This window comes from Pseudophryne corroboree, chromosome 3 (genome assembly GCF_028390025.1).
Source record: "Pseudophryne corroboree isolate aPseCor3 chromosome 3, aPseCor3.hap2, whole genome shotgun sequence".
Classification (NCBI taxonomy): domain Eukaryota; kingdom Metazoa; phylum Chordata; class Amphibia; order Anura; family Myobatrachidae; genus Pseudophryne; species Pseudophryne corroboree.
The window spans coordinates 632,028,257-632,050,812 of NC_086446.1; the positions used below are offsets into that span (position 1 = coordinate 632,028,257).

A 22,556-nucleotide genomic window follows, 5' to 3' on the forward strand; every position below is an offset into this window, starting at 1 on the left:
ATCAGATACACATTATATGCCCCCCAGCAGTGTCAGATACACATGATATGCCCCCCAGTAGTGTCAGATACACATGATATGCTCCCAGCAGTGCCAGATACACATGATATGCCTCCCAGCAGTGCCAGATACACATGATATGCCCCTCAGCAGTGCCAGATAGACATGATATGCACCACAGCAGTATCAGATACACATTATATGCCCCCCAGCAGTGTCAGATACACATAATATGCCCCCCAGCAGTGTCAGATACACATGATATGCCTCCCAGCAGTGCCAGATACACATGATATGCCCCCCCAGCAGTGCCAGATAGACATGATATGTCCCCAGCAGTGCCAGATAGACATGATATGCCCCCAGCAGTGCCAGATACACATGATATGCCCCCCCAGCAGTGCCAGATACACATAATATGCCCCCCAGCAGTGCCAGATACATGTCCCCACAGTGCCAGATACATATATGCCCCACAGTGCCAGATACACATGACCCCACCGTGGCAGATATGCCCCCAGTGTTAGATACACATGTTCCCACAGTGCCAGATACACATGTCCCCACAGTGCAGATATGCCCCCAATGCCAGATACACATGTCCCCACAGTGCCAGATATGCCCCCAGTTCCAGATACACATATCCCCACAGTGCCAGATATGACCCCAATGCCAGCAGCCAGATGGGAGGACGCGGAGGGAGTGAGACACTACCTGTGCAGGAGGGCATGACACGGCGCTGCCATCGGAGCCGGAGAGAGAAGAGTGTAGAGCAGGAACTGGGGAGAACAGGGAAGGAGGGAGCTGCCAGATTTCCAGCCCGGGCATGACTGACTGAGTGATTCCCCAGCTCCAATTAGGTGCCGGTCCGCGAGCCAATCAAAGCTTGCGGTCCGGCAGCCAATCAGGAGCCTTGGCTGCTGGTCTGCGACCTCTGATTAGCTCACGGGCCGGCGCAGCTTACATGGGGGCTGTGGGAAGCAGGCCACGGGACAGACGCTGTGCAGACAGGGACCTGGCTCCAGGGCAGGCTCCAATATGGCGGCAAGAGCTAGCGGCGCCCATTGAGTGTGGTGCCCTGTTCGGCCACTTCTATTCGAACATGCCTGGAGCCGGCCCTGGTTCTGCTGTCTGGCTTGTGAATTTTTTAAATACATCTTTCTGGTAATCACGTAAAAACAATGGAAAGCCTGTGAAAGCCAGGGAGGTGAGGAGTACATAAAAATAAAAAAAATTGGATTGGCAAAGCGGAAACAGTTATTTATTTATTTGATGCACACATATTCCGCAGTGCTTTGCAGAGAATATTTGGCTATTCAAATAAACACCACCAGTGGGGTTTACAATCAGTGGGGCAGATGTATTAACCTGGAGAAGGCATAAGGAAGTGATAAACCAGTGATAAATGCAAGGTGATATACTCACCAGCCAATCGGCTCCAATATGTAAATTAACAGTTAGGAGGTGATTGGCTGGTGCGTGTATCACCTTGCACATATACTGGTTTATCACTTCCTAATGCCATCTCCAGGTTAATACATCTGCCCCTATATTCCTTACCACATGTACACGCACATACATTCACACTAGGGTTAATATTGTTGCGAACCAATTAACATACAGTACCAGTATATTTCTGTATTGTGAGAATAAACCAGAATACCCAGAGGAAGTACAGGGAGAATATACAAACTCCAAACAGTTTGGGCCATAGTGGGAATCGAACTCATGACCTCAGTGCTGTAACGCAGTAATGCTAACCATTACACTGTCCATACTGCCCAGTTGACGTATAGGTGAACAGTTGAAGTGTTGGTGATTTACAGTGGCATCCTTATAATTAACAAGTGCCCATATACACCTGGCACTTTGACAGGAGAGGCACCCTCCCCTCCCTTGCCCCCGGCCCCAACTGTCACTTTACTACTTCTGCTTCTGCACAGGAGGGTTTAGGAAAGTGTACAATGAAACTTAGGGTCACTTTGCTGACAAAAGCCACATTTAATACATGTGAACATGTAAAATGTCAGATGAAGTTATCATTATTCTGCTATCTGCACACAGGCTCCAGTTAGGGCAGATTGATATACATCTCCGAAGGATCTGCGTATTAGTAGCCCATAGGCCAGAGGTTCCCAAACTGTGTGCCGTGGCTCCCTGGGGTGCCTTGGGACACTTGCAGGGGTGCCCTGGGTTGGTGGTCCAGGACCAATTCAAATTATTCATGGTCAAAATAATAGGCAAAACCAGTGCTGGTGGCTGCCAGTCATAAAATATGTGGCCAAACAGAAGCAAATCTTGTCCCTCACCACACAACTGACCCTAAGGATGACATATAAACGCAATATACTTCAAGTAATATTTCTTTCTAAATTTCTCAATAAGAAATTTTTGGCCTACGGGTGCCGTGAAGAAAATTCTGATATTCTAGGGCGCCGTGATTCAAAAAAGTTTGGAAACCACTGCCATAGGCTATTCATCATCCTCAGATCCCAATTGCAAAGAGCAACAGAATATGCTGGTGCTATATAAGTAAATGTTAATAGTAATATTAATAATTATGTTACTAACTTTAATCAACACAGGCAGACTATAGGAGGAGGTTTGATAGATAACCATTGCTCCCTGGTTTGTTTGTTCAGACTGTTATTACTGATTGATAAGTCTTCAGATTTTGCACATGATGGGCCTGATTCTGAGTTAACCGTTATGCAGATATTCAGGGCTGTAACTAGAGGTGTGTGAGTGATGCGGTTGCACAGGGCTCTGGGGTGGCACCGTCGTTGCCCCATGGTCCCTGCATCTGTGGCACACTACAGCCAGTAATGCTGCTGCAATGCCAGCCGGAGCATCCTTTGAATGCTCCACACATGCACACTGGAGCTTGTACAGCCACGTTAGTGCTGTTCTTCCCAGTGGCTGGTGGCCCCACCCCCTTGGAATGACATCATGCGCTCAGGGGCGTGACCAGCACAGGGCACCACAAAGCCCTGTTATGGCACTGCTGATATTCACACAGATGGTCAATGGTTTTTAATTATATATGCGTCTAAGTTGCTTCTACTGTAGGCATACACTGTGGGAGTGTGCCTCCCATAGTGTATGCCTACAGTCACAGCACTGGTTGAGACGCATGCACTGGAAATGTATTAGACGTTTCTTCCGGGTACTCCAGTTTCCTCACACAATCCAAAAATATACTGGGAGGTTAATTGGCTCCCAACAAAATTAAGCCTAATGTGTAAGTGTGTGCGTGTAGTAGGGAATATAGGTGGTCATTCCGAGTTGTTCGCTCGGTAATTTTCTTCACATCGCAGCGATTTTCCGCTAATTGCGCATGCGCAATGTTCGCACTGCGACTGCGCCAAGTAAATTTGCTATGCAGTTAGGTATTTTACTCACGGCATTACAAGGTTTTTTCTTCGTTCTGGAGATCGGAGTGTGATTGACAGGAAGTGGGTGTTTCTGGGTCGGAAACTGGCCGTTTTATGGGAGTGTGTGAAAAAAACGCTACCGTTTCTGGGGAAAACGCGGGAGTGGCTGGAGAAACGGAGGAGTGTCTGGGCGAACGCTGGGTGTGTTTGTGACGTCAAACCAGGAACGACAAGCACTGAACTGATCGCACTGGAAGAGTAAGTCTCGAGCTACTCAGAAACTGCTAAGTAATTTCTATTCGCAATTTTGTGAACCTTTCGTTCGCAATTTTGATAAGCTAAGATTTGCTTCCAGTAGGCGGCGGCTTAGCGTGTGCAATGCTGCTAAAAGCAGCTTGCGAGCGAACAACTCGGAATGAGGGCCATAGACTGTAAGCTCCACTGGGGCAGGGACTAATGTGAATGGCCAAAATATTCTTCTGTAAAGCGCTGCAGAATATGTGTGTGCTATATAAATAACTGGTAATAATAATTATAATAATCATTTCTATTTTATTATTAAATGTATTATTATTACATTTATTATTAGCATGAAATTTGCTTGAAACATAGTGGTACTGTACTGTATGTTTACTAGAGGACGAGTTTTTATTGATTTCTATCTAGTGAATATCGATCTAAATTGATGTTATATTTATAGAGCTAAAACACATTTACTATCATTTTAAAAAATAATATAAAAATCATTTGTTAGAAAATATGTGTTTTAGTTCTGGAAATGGAACATCGATTTAGATCGATTTTCATCAGATTTAAATTAATCAAAATTGACCTCTAGTAAACATATAGTTGGTCTAGTGCAGGGATAGTTACTACATCTGTCACGCGGAACCAGGGCCAGTGCAAGATTTCTTGGCACCCTAGGCAAAACTTTGTCCCCAACCCCCCCCACAACCACCACTTCCCAGTCCTTCAGGGGAAAGTGTGGAGGCGGGGCCTTAGAGGTTCCGAACCCTCCCACATAACCTTCAATGCCCTCCCTATCCAATTACAGCCTCTCTGTACAGCACACATAACCCCACATATTTTGTCTTTCTTCACTGTCACACCCTCCTGACACTTGGCTAACATTGCTGGGTGACCATATCATACAGCCCATTAAGAACCTAGCAATCTGGACAGACCTTTATGCAATAGCACAGGAAGTGTAATGGTTAGCATCACTGCCTCAAAGTACTGCTGTCATGGGTTTGATTCCCACCATGGCCCTAACTGTGTGGAGTTTGTATATTCTCCCCGTACTTGTGTCAGTTTCCTCCAGGGATTCCGGTTTCCTCCCACAATCCAAAAATATACTTGTAAGATAATTGGCTCCCAACAAAATTAACCCTAGCATGAATGTGTATGTGTGTGTGTACATGTGATAGGGAATATAGAGTGTAAGTTCCACTGGGGCAGGGACTGATGTGAATGGGCAAATATTCTCTGTAAAGTGCTGCGGAATATATGTGCCCTATATAAATAACTGGTAAGGGATGTAGTTGGGATCCGGTCACTCAGAATACCGGCGCTCGAATCCCGACACCTGTCAGAATGCTGAACTTAAGTATACTTGGGAGGTTAATGTTAGGCTGCAGGTGAAGGGTTAGGTTTAGGCTGCGGGGAGGGAGTGTTAGGCTGCGGATGAAGGGTTAGGTTTAGGCTGCGGGGAGGGAGTGTTAGGCTGCGGGTGAAGGGTTAGGTTTAGGCTGCGGGGAGGGAGTGTTAGGCTGCGGGTGAAGGGTTAGGTTTAGGCTGCGGGGAGGGAGTGTTAGGCTGCGGGGAGGGAGTGTTAGGCTGCGGGTGAAGGGTTAGGTTTAGGCTGCGGGGAGGGAGTGTTAGGCTGCGGGTGAAGGGTTAGGTTTAGGCTGCGGTGAGGGAGTGTTAGGCTGCGGGGAGGGAGTGTTAGGCTGCGGGTGAAGGGTTAGGTTTAGGCTGCGGGGAGGGAGTGTTAGGCTGCGGGTGAAGGGTTAGGTTTAGGCTGCAGGGAGGGAGTGTTAGGCTGCGGGGAGGGAGTGTTAGGCTGCGGGTGAAGGGTTAGGTTTAGGCTGCGGGGAAGGAGGATTAGGATATTTACCTCCACTGCCCCTGTAGAGATTTCAAACAGTCTGAACGCCAGCATCCTGTACCCAACCCACTGGTAATAATGGGTGGTCTTCAGTATGCCGCCGGCCGGAATCCCGGCGACCAGCATACTGGTGCTGGTATCCCAACCGCCGGCATGCCGACACATATTCTCCCTCTTGGGGGTCCACGACCCCCCTGGAGGGAGAATAAATAGAGTGGTGCGCGTAACACGCCACCGTGCCCACAGCATGGCGAGCGCAGCAAGCCCGCAAGGGGCTCATTAGCGCTCACCCAGCTGTCGGTATGAGGATGATCAGGATCCCAGCGCCAGTATGCTGGCCCCTGGGATGCCGGCGGCTCATTCTACACCCGTAATAATAGGTAGCACCTATCCTTGTGTATCAATGCCTATCTCCCTATAGCATGTAAGCCTGCGAGCAGGGCCCTCCTACCTTTATGTGTCTCTGTTAATATCCAGTTTTGTTCTATTACTGTTGGTCCAATTACAAATAAAAAAATAATAATTAAAAAAAATAATAATAAATAAACAAGTTCTACAGCAGCATTAAGTACAACAAGCATGTGCCAGTAGCTTGATTAGTAGTACTAATTACTGGTCCCGCCAGAGGAGGGGAACAAGCAGTGTCGCTGTTATATAGACACCAGTGCAGGAGTTGATGATTGTACTTCTCTCCCAGGGATAGATATATATATATATATATATATATACGTATATATACATGTACACATGCATACATACATACATACATATGTGTGTGTATATATATATATATATATATATATATATACACATACACACACACACACACAGTGTGCATATCAGTGGCGTAACTACTGCCCCCGCAGTCCTCGCGGTGGCTTGGGGGCGAGGGGCTGCGGGGGCGCCACTGATTTACAGCAGACTGACATGCGGACGAGCGTCCGCATGTCAGTCTGCTTTCTCCTTCCCTCCGCCGCTTGTTGGAGGGACACGGAGGGCACAGCCTCTCCTGTGTCCCTCCTGCTGCATCATCTCCGGCGGCCGCGGGTCTAATAGGGGGAAGTGCCGTCCGTGAGCGCTAATTGGCTCACGGACGGCACTTCCCCCTATTAGACCCGCGGCCGCCGGAGATGATGCAGCAGGAGGGACACAGGAGAGGCACACGCTGCCCTCCGTGTCCCTCCAAAAAGCAGCGGCGGCGGCGACGGGGGGGTAAAGAAATATCTGGCATTGGGGGCATATATGGCACTGGGGGGGGGGAGAATATCTGGCACTGGGGGGGATATCTGGCACTGGGGCATATATGGCACTTGGGGGGAATATCTGGCACTGGGGGGGATATCTGGCACTGGGGCATATATGGCACTTGGGGGGAATATCTGGCACTGGGGGGGATATCTGGCACTGGGGCATATATGGCACTTGGGGGGAATATCTGGCACTGGGGGCATATATGGCACTGGGGGGGATATCTGGCACTGGGGGCATATATGGCACTGGGGGGGAATATCTGGCACTGGGGACATATATGGCACTGGGGGGGAATATCTGGCACTGGGGGCATATATGGCACTTGGGGGGAATATCTGGCACTGGGGGGGATATCTGGCACTGGGGGGATATCTGGCACTGGGGCATATATGGCACTTGGGGGGAATATCTGGCACTGGGGGGGATATCTGGCACTGGGGCATATATGGCACTTGGGGGGAATATCTGGCACTGGGGGCATATATGGCACTAGGGGGTGGGGAATATCTGGCACTGGGGGGGATATCTGGCACTGGGGCATATATGGCACTGGGGGGGATATCTGGCACTGGGGGGGATATCTGGCACTGGGGCATATATGGCACTTGGGGGGAATATCTGGCACTGGGGGTGATATCTGGCACTGGGGCATATATGGCACTTGGGGGGAATATCTGGCACTGGGGGCATATATGGCACTGGGGGGGGATATCTGGCACTGGGGGCATATATGGCACTGGGGGGGAATATCTGGCACTGGGGGCATATATGGCACTGGGGGGGGAATATCTGGCACTGGGGGCATATATGGCACGGGGGGGAATATCTGGCACTGGGGAGAATATCTGGCACTGGGGCATATATGGCACTTGGGGGGAATATCTGGCACTGGGGCATATATGGCACTTGGGGGGAATATCTGGCACTGGGGGCATATATGGCACTGGGGGGGAATATCTGGCACTGGGGGCATATATGGCACGGGGGGGAATATCTGGCACTGGGGGCATATGTGGCACTGGGGGGGCATATCTGGCACTGGGGGCATATGTGGCACTGGGGGTGATATCTGGCACTGGGGCATATATGGCACTTGGGGGGGATATCTGGCACTGGGGGCATATATGGCACTGGGGGGGGATATCTGGCACTGGGGGCATATATGGCACTGGGGGGGAATATCTGGCACTGGGGGGGAATATCTGGCACTGGGGCCATATATGGCACGGGGGGGAATATCTGGCACTGGGGAGAATATCTGGCACTGGGGCATATATGGCACTTGGGGGGAATATCTGGCACTGGGGGGGATATCTGGCACTGGGGGGGATATCTGGCACGGGCATATATGGCACTTGGGGGGAATATCTGGCACTGGGGGCATATATGGCACTAGGGGGGGGAATATCTGGCACTGGGGGGGATATCTGGCACTGGGGCATATATGGCACTGGGGGGGATATCTGGCACTGGGGGGGATATCTGGCACTGGGGCATATATGGCACTTGGGGGGAATATCTGGCACTGGGGGGGATATCTGGCACTGTGGCATATATGGCACTTGGGGGGAATATCTGGCACTGGGGGCATATATGGCACTGGGGTGGAATATCTGGCACTGGGGGGATATATGGCACTGGGGGGAATATCTGGCACTGGGGGCATATATGGCACTGGGGGGGAATATCTGGCACTGGGGGCATATATGGCATGGGGGGGGAATATCTGGCACTGGGGGCATATATGGCACTGGGGGGGGAGAATATCTGGCACTGGGGCATATATGGCACTGGGGGGAATATCTGGCACTGGGGGGGATATCTGGCACTGGGGCATATATGGCACTTGGGGGGAATATCTGGCACTGGGGGCATATATGGCACTGGGGGGGAATATCTGGCACTGGGGACATATATGGCACGGGGGGGAATATCCGGCACTGGGGGCATATCTGGCACTGGGGGGGAATATATGGCACTGGGGGCATATCTGGCACTAGGGGCATATGTGGAACTGGGGGGGGAATATCTGGCACTGGGGGCATATGTGGCACTGGGGGGGTATATGTGTACCTGGCACATGGGGGGGGCTATATTTGGCACTGGGGCATGTGAGTACCTGGCACCGTGGGGGAATATCTGGCACTGGGGACATATGTGGCACTGGGAGCACAGCCCTAGCAACAAGGACTACCTCCTAGCAACGAGCATGACACCCAGTGCATGAAACACCTGGCAACGAGCATGACACCCAGTGCATGAAACACCTGGCAACGAGCATGACACCCAGTGCATGAAACCCCTGGCAACAAGCATGACACCCTGAGCATGAAAACCCCTGGCACCGTGCATGGAACCAAGAGCATGAAACCCCTGGCAACGAGCATGACACCCAGTGCATGAAACCCCTGACAACGAGCAGGTAATTGAAAAGTAATTAGAAGCCTTACTGTAGGACTTAATGTGTAATGGGCATTACGGTGTGTGGCATAATGTATCACGGACATTGCGGTGTGTGTCATAATGTGTCACAGGCATTACGGTGTATGGTATACTATATCGCGGGCATTGTGATATGTGGTATAATGTCTCAGGGTCATTGCAGTGTGTGGCATAATGTATCACGGACATTGCGGTGTGTGTCATAATGTGTCAGGCATTACGGGGTGTGGTATACTATATCACGGGCATTGTGGTATGTGGTATAATGTCTCAGGGTCATTGCAGTGTGGCATAATACATAACGGGCATTGCAGTGTGTGGCATAGGGTATAACGGGCAGGGCATTGCGGTGTGTGTCACAGGCATTACGGTGTATGGTATACTATATAACGGGCATTGTGGTATAATGTCTCAAGGTCATTGCAGTGTGTGGCATAATGTGTCACAGGCATTGTATGTGCTATAATGTATCGGGCATTGCAGTGTGTGGCATAATGTGTCACGGACATTGCGATGTGTGTCATAATGTGTCACAGACATTGTATGTGCTATAATGTATCAGGGGCATTGCAGTGTGTAGCATAATGTATAACGGGCATTGCGATTCCTGTCATAATGTGTCACAGGCATTACGGTGTGTGGCATAATGTGTCACAGGCATTACGGTGTGTGGCATAATGTGTCACAGGCATTACAGTGTGTGCATATTGTGTCATGTGCATTATTGTGTGCGGCATAATGTCTAAGGGCCATTGCAGTATGTGGCATAATGTATACTGGGCATTACTATAAGCAGTGCCGTTTCTAGCGGCGGGCGAGCCGTGCAACCGCACGGGGCGCCCGCCGCGGCACTTTGTGACTACTCCTCTCCTCCCTCTCTCTCCCCCCGAGCGCGCCTGCTCGGGGGGCGGGGCTTCGCGGAATGACGCAAACGCGTCATTCCGCGAAGCCCCGCCCCCCGAACAGGAGCGCTCGGGGGGAAGAGAGAGGGAGGAGAGGACTGGAGATAACCATCGACGGAGGAGGCGGCCGGCGCGCGGGTCCCGAAGAGCGGCAAGTTGTAAGTATTCATTCTCTCTCTCTCTCTCCTCCCACTTGACACCTGCCGCACTGTGTAAAATGGGGATACCTGCCGCACTGTGTAAAATGGGGATACCTGCCGCACTGTGTAAAATGGGGACACTTTCCGCACTGTGTAAAATGGGGATACCTGCCGCACTGTATAAAATGGGGGCACCTGCCGCACTGTGTAAAATGGGGATACCTGCCGCACTGTGTAAAATGGGGGCACCTGCCGCACTGTGTAAAATGGGGATACCTGCCGCACTGTGTAAAATGGGGGCACCTGCCGCACTGTGTAAAATGGGGACACCTGCCTGCGTACTGTGTAAAATGGGGATATCTGCCTGCGTACTGTGTAAAATGGGGACACCTGCCTGCGTACTGTGTAAAATGGGGATATCTGCCTGCCGCACTTTGTTAAATGGGGACACCTGCCTACCGTACTGTGTAAAATGGGGACACCTGCCTGCCGCACTTTGTAAAATGGGGACACCTGCCTGCCGCACTTTGTAAATGGGGACACCTACCTGCCGCGCTGTGTAATATGAGGACACTTGCCTGGTGTAATGTGTAAAAAGGGGACTTTTTTATTTTTATTTTTTCCCCCTGTGGTGGGTGTGATATCAGACGAGGCCACGCCCACTGTAATGAGACCACGCCCATTTTAATCAGGCCACACAGCCTTGTCGGGAGCGCGCGTGCCGAAGGCGCGCGCATGCTTTTTTTCTGGCTATATGGGGGGGGCACGCAATTTTTTTTTATAGCAATGGGGGGGGGGGGGGGGGCGCATTTTGAAATCTCGCACTGGGAGCCAAATTGTCTAGAAACGGCCCTGACTATAAGGAGGAAAAATGACAAATAATGTAAGGGGCATGAATCAGGATTATTTTTCTTTCCTGTGGTGGCTAACGTATGGGCGTGCAGGTTGCAAAACTGGGGTATAAGGTAGTCTTTTCCTGCAATGCCACGCCCCTTTATGCAAACCCACGCCCATTCCAACGAAACCACGCCCCTTTTTTTGGTATTTATCCCTTTCTTGCTCCCAAATATGGAGCATGAGGGGGGAGGGGGGGGGGGGGGCAAAGAATTTTTTGGCTTGGGAGAGAAAAATTTCTAGTTACGCCACTGGTGCATATATATATATATATATATATATATATATACACGAACGAATGGCCGGCACTCCCCCTCCTTTAGACAGCAGCCGTGGTGATGATTACAATACTGTTATATATCCTCCATCAGTAAGGCACTCACCGGACTTCACAATAACAAGTCAAAACATCTGCATGTCAGCAATGTTTTGGGCTTTAATAACCCTTTGTCAAGCAGCACATGTAGAATACATATATACATGATGGAGGATATATATTATATATATATATATATATATATATATATATAATATATATATATATATATATATATACACACACTCAAATTTCCTAAAACTCAAATTTAGTTGGTCGCAGAACAAAATAAGAATGAATATATGCTGTCTTACAGTACTTATGTATGCTTCACTGTGTCTCTGAACAAACGAACACAGGGACCCAGCATCCTTCTTCCCCACAGCCTGCACGCCACACAGTTCAACTTGACAGACAGCCTGGTCAGTGTGGACAGTTCTGCTCATCGCGGGGAAGGGGGGGGGGGGTTCGATTAGGTTGGTGGCAGGGGCGGAGGGTGAGGATATGCAGGACGCAATTGTGTGTGTGTGTGGGGGGGATTGGTTCGGGTGGTGGTAGGGGCGGAGGGTGAGAATATGCAGGACGCAATTGTGGGGGGGGGGATTGGTTCGGGTGGTGGTAGGGGCGGAGGGTGAGAATATGCAGGACGCAATTGCGGGGGGGGGGGTGAGAGGCTGAACATGCGGAAATGCTGGTGAGGTGTGGGACGGGAAATGTCGGGTGCTATCGTGGGTTGGGTGGAGGGTGGTGCTCTGGGAGGATTGCTAATAACGAGACAGCTTGCCTTACTTTAACCGTAGAACTGATGGAAGCACTGACTCATGCGTTCAGTGCCAGCTAACTGATGGGCGCCGCAGAATCTCTGCTCCTGGTCTCTTCAGGTATACAAGGAGCACAGCTATGGGAATAATAGAAGAAGCATTCATCTTCAGCGTGTTGGGCCGCCCTCCAGTGGCTGACGCCCATAGGCAGCTGCCTAAAGCTGCCTAATGGTGGCGCCGGCCCTGACTGCGGAACATCATGCTGCTGCAAAGACACATGGCTGGCTCCCAGCTGGGACTGGAAACAAATGCAGGATTATAATAATGCTAGTGACTTGGGGGATGCAGGAGTAGTAGTAGGTACATCATGTGGCCCTATCTGCAGTGTCACAGGAGGAAAGTGTTTGTCTGCTCCAGCAAATTTGAATGGGGGTGGGGAGAAATTTTGATGATGGGCGCAATATTGATTATTAGGCATTGAAGGGGTGTGAGGGCATATAAGGTGCAAATGAAACAGATGGCATATACAGGTTGCAAGTTGGAGTTTAGTGCCCCCCCCTTAAAAAAAAAATATATATATATAATATTAGCTGTTCTACCAGTTCTTCGCACAGGAGTTTCTGATTTTCACGGTTGTAAATATAAATGAGTGTTAAAAATTTGGTAAATTTATAGAGATGTAAATTTGAGTTGTCTTAATCAAAGTAAATAAAATCCATGGTTCTTGGCGTTACCCGAGGAGCACCCATAGCAGATACGGTAAAAAGTGACAGGACCATTTTTGTAGTTAGTTAAATTCTACCCACTGGAGGTGCAATCCAAATCTTGATTCGATTGTCCGTTTGGGCGTTATCGTTCACGCAATTCAAGCCACGCATCAGTAATGATGTCATAATGTCAATTATAATTACGTAGTTTCTCTATTTTCCACCTGCAGAATACCTATGTTAAATTTAATCTTCCTAACATATCAGGAAGTAAGAGAACTAGTGATGGATGAGTCAGTTATATATATATATATATATATATATATACACAACTTACGGAATTATTCAGATAGTGCTCTCAGCCAGTCTACAGAGACTGGAGCCCGCAGTGGATTGGCAGGCTCCGGCTACGCTGTAAGACAGTAGCTGATAGGTCAGGTTCAGACTCACAAGATTCAGCCGCAAAACACAAGATCTGCAACATGCAAAATCAACGTTCAGGGGCGGATCCTATCTCACCGTTGCTTGCTGCAGCCAGGGCCGGTTCCGGGGCTTCTTGCGCCCCGGGCGGCATTAGGGGCGTGGCTTCATACAGGGGGCGTGGTCAGTTACGCCCCCTGTACTGTAGTAGGATGTGCGGTGCGCGATGACGTCAACGTGCACCGCACATCATTACAGTTAAGGTCCTCTCCAGGAAGGGAAAGTAGATGCGTAGCGTCTAGTTTCCCTTCACAGGGCAGCGGGCAGCGGGGGGCACCACAGCAGCAGCGGATCTTGCCATGGTGCGGCACCCTCCGGAAGGCGGCGCCCCGGGCAAAAGTCCTGCTTGCCCGTGGCAAGATCCGCTACTGGCTGCAGCACAGGCTGAGTGGTACCAGACGGGAGCCGTCTTGTTCCCTATTGCAGGTGTTAGTAGTGCTCCTGGGACAGAGCCGGTTAACTCTGCAGCAGCTGGTGCACCACAGAGCTTCATTGGAAGAGAAGCGGTCGCACTTGGATCCCGCTGTGAACTATACAGGTGCTGCTGTACAAGCAGGTGCCCCTTCAGGCCTTGGAGCCCGGAGGCAGGCACCACCATTGCTTGTGGGAGTTCTGCCCTTGGGCATATAAAAAGGGGCATGTGAGGTCCTGAAGACTGAAAAATAAAAGTCTTAATAATCCTACTGTGGTTTTGAACACTCTTCCTGGCCACGATCCCTGTCCAGGAATCTAAGAATGAAAAGGTGGTTTTGACAAGTGAGAAGATGTAGGAGGGAAATGACTAGTAGATATGTATGTGAGTGAGAAACTTAATAGTTAATGAAAAAAATAAAACCGAAGTGGGACTGATGATTTAACAGTTTGTACCTCTTTGGGGATTTTTTTTCCACGTAGCCTTCCCAGTCAAGCAATCACATGCTGAAAATCCAATTTTCACTCTCTGCTTTTGTTTTTGTAAAGCCAGCAAATGATACAAAGTATTTATATTACGTTATTATTACATTAATGGCTGCTGAGATTCCAGTAATAATGTACCTCCTCTTCCCAGACGCACCACCAATTTGTCAATGTATGTCAGCTTTGGTTACTAACAGTCAATATCTGTGAGCTCATTTCCTCTGGACCTCAGCACGTGCTGATTTCCTTGTATTACCAGGACAGAGCACAGATTTTTGTCAGGTTTGTGGTGACTGAGAGCAGACCGAGCAGACTAGTTTCACCTTCTTGAAGGCATCCTTATTAAAGAAGAATTAGAGATCTTTAATCTGACCACCAAACAATCTTCTATGGATAATTCTGTTTACAAGTATCATTGTAAAATTATTTTTATACTTCCTTTCGTGTAAGACTTCATATACTCTACGCAACCAGGAGTTAACATTACAAAGGGGAATAAATGATTTATTTGTAGCTGCAGGACTCAATCTTTTAGTCATTTTAGGTCAGTCTTCTATATATATTTCAGTTTGTACAATACTTGTCTTCTTTTCCATAATGACCAGGAGGCTTCCAAATTAAATCTGTGGCATTTTGTAGTGAAGGCAGGGCCACAACAAAGCAAGTTGTTACATCGGGATGTGGTCAGTTTACCTACAATCAAAATCCCGACATGTCAAAATACAGACAACCATTATAAGGTAAAAATACCGACATTTAAAATGCTGACAGGTCAAAAAGTCGACATGAGTTTTTCATGTTTTTTTCATTGAAACCGACTTGTTCATACTTTACCATCCCAGTGGACCCGGAGTGGCAATATAGTAGAGTGCTGAGTGCATGCCTAAAGCATGGCGAGTGTAGCGGTACATTTATGCGGTGTCCATGTCGACATACACACAAAAACACAATAAATACCCTGTGTCGACTTTTTGACCTGTCGATATTGTAAAAATCGGTATTTTGACCTCGTCTGTATTTTAAATGTCTGTATTTTGACTGCCGGTCATTTGTTGTCGAGATTTTGACCATCAGGATTTTGATTGGGGGTATCTCATACTAAACCTGTTACACCATGCCCCCCTCAGTTGCCCCTGGAACCTCCCCCACCTGGACCTCTTGGAGGAGAGTTCCACAAAGTCACAAAGTATGATGATATGGATTGTCCATACGTTAAGGCAAAATGATTCTGCCACTTTGCCAGTAGCAATGGAACCCTGCTGTCACTGGCAGACTGGAGACTGAATTATAGTGTAAGGGACCTGCAGTTTTGGCACATGGTCCCTCCATTTGTACAAACAGCATTTTGCATATGTAATAAGAACATTTATGCCACTACCACATGACAACGCTAATGATTTACATACAGGGTGGGCATATCTGGATATATGAATAGGTGTTTTGAGACCCCAAAAGTAAGGCAATGATAACAAATCAGTGCTGAACTCAGTGCCGGAGCAGGGTTCTGTGTCACGGACACGTGATAATATGACATCACTCCAAGGGGGTGGGTCCATTGGTACCAGGAAGTAGAGCCCTGCGCTTAGGATGGTCTGTCCTGTTGTACAGACTGCAGGGTTTGTGCCACCAGCATCCAAAGTACAGCCTCTCTAAAGCAGCACTACTGGCTGCAGGGTGTCATTCCGGGGTCTGTGCAAGCCAACTGCAGGTGCTGTGAGGCAGCGACCGTGCCATGGCCAGGACTATGGCACCGCTCACACACAGCTAGTTATGGCCCTTGCTGTACTAGATCTAGGAGTAGCTATTATTAAATCCAGCTTAGTTAGTAATGAGCAAATGTTAGGGGTCGGATGCAGAACTGATGAATAAGTGTCTGTTTGCAGAGCATATTTTGCGTGATTTCAGGTGTATTGTATCTCTTAGTATAGGATAGGTGCAAGTGTGGGTGGTCTTCAGTATGCCGAATGTCGGGATGCCGGCGCACAGTATACCGGCGCCGGAATCCCGACACCCGTCATACCGACAGCTATTCTCCCTCGTGGGGGTCCACGACCCCCTGGTGGGAGAATAAATAGCGTGGCGCGCCACCGTGGCCGCAGCGTGGCGAGCGCAGCGAGCCCGCAAGGGGCTCATTTGCGCTCACCACGCTGTCGGTATGCCGGCGGTCGGGCTCCCGGCGCCGGTATGCTAGTCGCCGGCAGCCCAGCCGCCGGCATACCATACTATACCCCCAAGTGTGCCCTGATTACGCTGACTAGTAGGATCCCAGGCACACACATAGGGGTGGTTAGAACTCCAGATGCATGCTGTTTTGCATATGGGCGAATGTGGACTCCATTATCATTATACATACGTGCAGTACATATTATATAGAACTTTGTGCATGTGCTTTTTTTCTTTCAAAAGGATATTTGTTCCTTTTTATAATGCTTAGGTTAAGTCCAGCAAAACATACCAGGATGGTAAACAGTCACTGATCTGTAGTACTGTACAGAAGGGGTTAATGAGATGGGTTTTTTTCCTCCATAAACATATAATGTCGAGCAATTGCATAGTTTTTGTTATCGCACGCTTTGAATCATACATAATGTGTAGACATGTCATATCTTCATTGCGATATTTCTCTAAATATTCCCATCCTCTTAAATCCAATTGGAAGCTGTTATCAGGAAATGTAGCTTGGCGAGTCTGTGAACGTCTCTTTGAACAGAAGCGAGAGGACACTGGTGAGATCATGTCTTATTGACTTCACTTAAAATCAATAACCTCTTGGCGGACATCAGTCTGCTTTCATTCAGCTTTACCTGCCTCCATTACCGCACTGATCCCTAGAGGTCCTGCAAAGTGAAGTCATCTTTTACTGAAGTCATGGTTTGTTCTAGGGAAGGAGCTGAGAATGACTGAAGTGAGGGAGGGTTTTGGCACCCTGCCCCATTGATAGAAAAATGTTTCTATGTTGTACCCAACAGAATGGTCTGTTTCCCAAAGCTATTTCATTGCAGAGACTAAACACTGCTTTCAGTCAGAAAATAATATAGAATTAAACAGTCTTTCAATTCAATTTTATTTGAAACATTTCACAGTATAGAGTACTACAAAGGTGTGCATGAGGAGATAATGTGAATATAATAAGGTGGGAGAGGGTTAATGAGAAGCAGTGTAAATGCCAAATGTATGAATCTGGGATGAGGCAATGTAACTGATATCAATCTATGATTTTAGAGGGATATGATTCAACATTTATAAGGAGATGGCAAAAACAGGTCCCTGGTGTTCTAAACCACTAAGTAAGGCTGCCATATGTGTTCACAATCGTTCTCAAATTTGCTGCAATCGGTGCAGTAACCATCATTATGTATCATGGCATATGTATCGGTGCAGTAACCATCATTATGTATCATGGCATATGTATTGGTGCAGTAACCATCATTATGTATCATGGCATATGTATCGGTGCAGTAACCATCATTATGTATCATAGCATATGTATCAGTGCAGTAACCATCATTATGTATCATGGCATATGTATCGCTGCAGTAACCATCATTATGTATCATGGCATATGTATCGGTGCAGTAACCATCATTATGTATCATGGCATATGTATCAGTGCAGTATCCATCATTATGTATCGTGGCATATGTATCGGTGCAGTAACCATCATTATGTATCATGGCATATGTATCGGTGCAGTAACCATCATTATGTATCATGGCATATGTATCAGTGCAGTAACCATCATTATGTATCATGGCATATGTATCAGTGCAGTAACCATCATTATGTATCATGGCATATGTATCAGTGCAGTATCCATCATTATGTATCATGGCATATGTATCAGTGCAGTAATCATCATTATGTATCATGGCATATGTATCGCTGCAGTAACCATCATTATGTATCATGGCATATGTATCGGTGCAGTAACCATCATTATGTATCATGGCATATGTATCAGTGCAGTATCCATCATTATGTATCATGGCATATGTATCAGTGCAGTAACCATCATTATGTATCATGGCATATGTATCGGTGCAGTAACCATCATTATGTATCATGGCATATGTATCGGTGCAGTAACCATCATTATGTATCATGGCATATGTATCAGTGCAGTAACCATCATTATGTATCATGGCATATGTATCAGTGCAGTAACCATCATTATGTATCATGGCATATGTATCGGTGCAGTAACCATCATTATGTATCATGGCATATGTATCAGTGCAGTAACCATCATTATGTATCATGGCATATCTATCAGTGCAGTAACCATCATTATGTATCATGGCATATGTATCAGTGCAGTATCCATCATTATGTATCATGGCATATGTATCAGTGCAGTAACCATCATTATGTATCATGGCATATGTATCGGTGCAGTAACCATCATTATGTATCATGGCATATGTATCAGTGCAGTAACCATCATTATGTATCATGGCATATCTATCAGTGCAGTAACCATCATTATGTATCATGGCATATGTATCGGTGCAGTAACCATCATTATGTATCATGGCATATGTATCGGTGCAGTAACCATCATTATGTATCATGGCATATGTATCGGTGCAGTATCCATCATTATGTATCATGGCATATGTATCAGTGCAGTAACCATCATTATGTATCATGGCATATGTATCGGTGCAGTAACCATCATTATGTATCATGGCATATGTATCGGTGCAGTAACCATCATTATGTATCATGGCATATGTATCAGTACAGTAACCATCATTATGTATCATGGCATATGTATCGGTGCAGTATCCATCATTATGTATCATGGCATATGTATCAGTGCAGTAACCATCATTATGTATCATGGCATATGTATCGGTGCAGTAACCATCATTATGTATCATGGCATATGTATCGGTGCAGTAACCATCATTATGTATCATGGCATATGTATCGGTGCAGTAACCATCATTATGTATCATAGCATATGTATCAGTGCAGTAACCATCATTATGTATCATGGCATATGTATCGGTGCAGTAACCATCATTATGTATCATGGCATATGTATCAGTGCAGTAACCATCATTATGTATCATGGCATATGTATCAGTGCAGTATCCATCATTATGTATCGTGGCATATGTATCGGTGCAGTAACCATCATTATGTATCATGGCATATGTATCGGTGCAGTATCCATCATTATGTATCGTGGCATATGTATCGGTGCAGTAACCATCATTATGTATCATGGCATATGTATCGCTGCAGTAACCATCATTATGTATCATGGCATATGTATCGGTGCAGTAACCATCATTATGTATCATGGCATATGTATCAGTGCAGTAACCATCATTATGTATCATGGCATATGTATCAGTGCAGTATCCATCATTATGTATCATGGCATATGTATCAGTGCAGTAATCATCATTATGTATCATGGCATATGTATCGCTGCAGTAACCATCATTATGTATCATGGCATATGTATCAGTGCAGTAACCATCATTATGTATCATGGCATATGTATCAGTGCAGTAACCATCATTATGTATCATGGCATATGTATCGGTGCAGTAACCATCATTATGTATCATGGCATATGTATCGGTGCAGTAACCATCATTATGTATCATGGCATATGTATCGGTGCAGTAACCATCATTATGTATCATGGCATATGTATCAGTGCAGTAACCATCATTATGTATCATGGCATATGTATCGGTGCAGTAACCATCATTATGTATCATGGCATATGTATCGGTGCAGTAACCATCATTATGTATCATGGCATATGTATCAGTGCAGTATCCATCATTATGTATCATGGCATATGTATCAGTGCAGTAACCATCATTATGTATCATGGCATATGTATCGGTGCAGTAACCATCATTATGTATCATGGCATATGTATCGGTGCAGTAACCATCATTATGTATCATGGCATATGTATCAGTGCAGTAACCATCATTATGTATCATGGCATATGTATCAGTGCAGTAACCATCATTATGTATCATGGCATATGTATCGGTGCAGTAACCATCATTATGTATCATGGCATATGTATCAGTGCAGTAACCATCATTATGTATCATGGCATATCTATCAGTGCAGTAACCATCATTATGTATCATGGCATATGTATCAGTGCAGTATCCATCATTATGTATCATGGCATATGTATCAGTGCAGTAACCATCATTATGTATCATGGCATATGTATCGGTGCAGTAACCATCATTATGTATCATGGCATATGTATCAGTGCAGTAACCATCATTATGTATCATGGCATATCTATCAGTGCAGTAACCATCATTATGTATCATGGCATATGTATCGGTGCAGTAACCATCATTATGTATCATGGCATATGTATCGGTGCAGTAACCATCATTATGTATCATGGCATATGTATCGGTGCAGTATCCATCATTATGTATCATGGCATATGTATCAGTGCAGTATCCATCATTATGTATCATGGCATATGTATCAGTGCAGTAACCATCATTATGTATCATGGCATATGTATCGGTGCAGTAACCATCATTATGTATCATGGCATATGTATCGGTGCAGTAACCATCATTATGTATCATGGCATATGTATCGGTGCAGTAACCATCATTATGTATCATAGCATATGTATCAGTGCAGTAACCATCATTATGTATCATGGCATATGTATCGGTGCAGTAACCATCATTATGTATCATGGCATATGTATCAGTGCAGTAACCATCATTATGTATCATGGCATATGTATCAGTGCAGTATCCATCATTATGTATCGTGGCATATGTATCGGTGCAGTAACCATCATTATGTATCATGGCATATGTATCGGTGCAGTATCCATCATTATGTATCGTGGCATATGTATCGGTGCAGTAACCATCATTATGTATCATGGCATATGTATCGCTGCAGTAACCATCATTATGTATCATGGCATATGTATCGGTGCAGTAACCATCATTATGTATCATGGCATATGTATCAGTGCAGTAACCATCATTATGTATCATGGCATATGTATCAGTGCAGTATCCATCATTATGTATCGTGGCATATGTATCGGTGCAGTAACCATCATTATGTATCATGGCATATGTATCGGTGCAGTATCCATCATTATGTATCGTGGCATATGTATCGGTGCAGTAACCATCATTATGTATCATGGCATATGTATCAGTGCAGTATCCATCATTATGTATCATGGCATATGTATCAGTGCAGTAACCATCATTATGTATCATGGCATATGTATCAGTGCAGTATCCATCATTATGTATCGTGGCATATGTATCGGTGCAGTAACCATCATTATGTATCATGGCATATGTATCGGTGCAGTAACCATCATTATGTATCATGGCATATGTATCGGTGCAGTAACCATCATTATGTATCATGGCATATGTATCAGTGCAGTAACCATCATTATGTATCATGGCATATGTATCGGTGCAGTATCCATCATTATGTATCATGGCATATCTATCAGTGCAGTAACCATCATTATGTATCATGGCATATCTATCAGTGCAGTAACCATCATTATGTATCATGGCATATGTATCAGTGCAGTAACCATCATTATGTATCATGGCATATGTATCAGTGCAGTAACCATCATTATGTATCATGGCATATGTATCGGTGCAGTAACCATCATTATGTATCATAGCATATGTATCAGTGCAGTAACCATCATTATGTATCATGGCATATGTATCAGTGCAGTAACCATCATTATGTATCATGGCATATGTATCGGTGCAGTAACCATCATTATGTATCATGGCATATCTATCAGTGCAGTAACCATCATTATGTATCATGGCATATCTATCAGTGCAGTAACCATCATTATGTATCATGGCATATCTATCAGTGCAGTAACCATCATTATGTATCATGGCATATGTATCGGTGCAGTAACCATCATTATGTATCATGGCATATGTATCAGTGCAGTATCCATCATTATGTATCATGGCATATCTATCAGTGCAGTAACCATCATTATGTATCATGGCATATCTATCAGTGCAGTAACCATCATTATGTATCATGGCATATCTATCAGTGCAGTAACCATCAATATGTATCATGGCATATGTATCGGTGCAGTAACCATCATTATGTATCATGGCATATGTATCGGTGCAGTAACCATCATTATGTATCATGGCATATGTATCAGTGCAGTAACCATCATTATGTATCATGGCATATGTATCAGTGCAGTATCCATCATTATGTATCATGGCATATGT

The 22,556-nt window shown here is 46.1% G+C and overlaps 1 protein-coding gene across 2 annotated transcripts in view; it reads left to right on the top strand.

Annotated features, from left to right (window-relative positions):
* The window catches only part of PRKG1 (protein kinase cGMP-dependent 1), a 1,872,748-nt gene that overhangs the window by 105,589 nt on the left and 1,744,603 nt on the right, over positions 1-22,556 (top strand). The window lies entirely within an intron of this gene.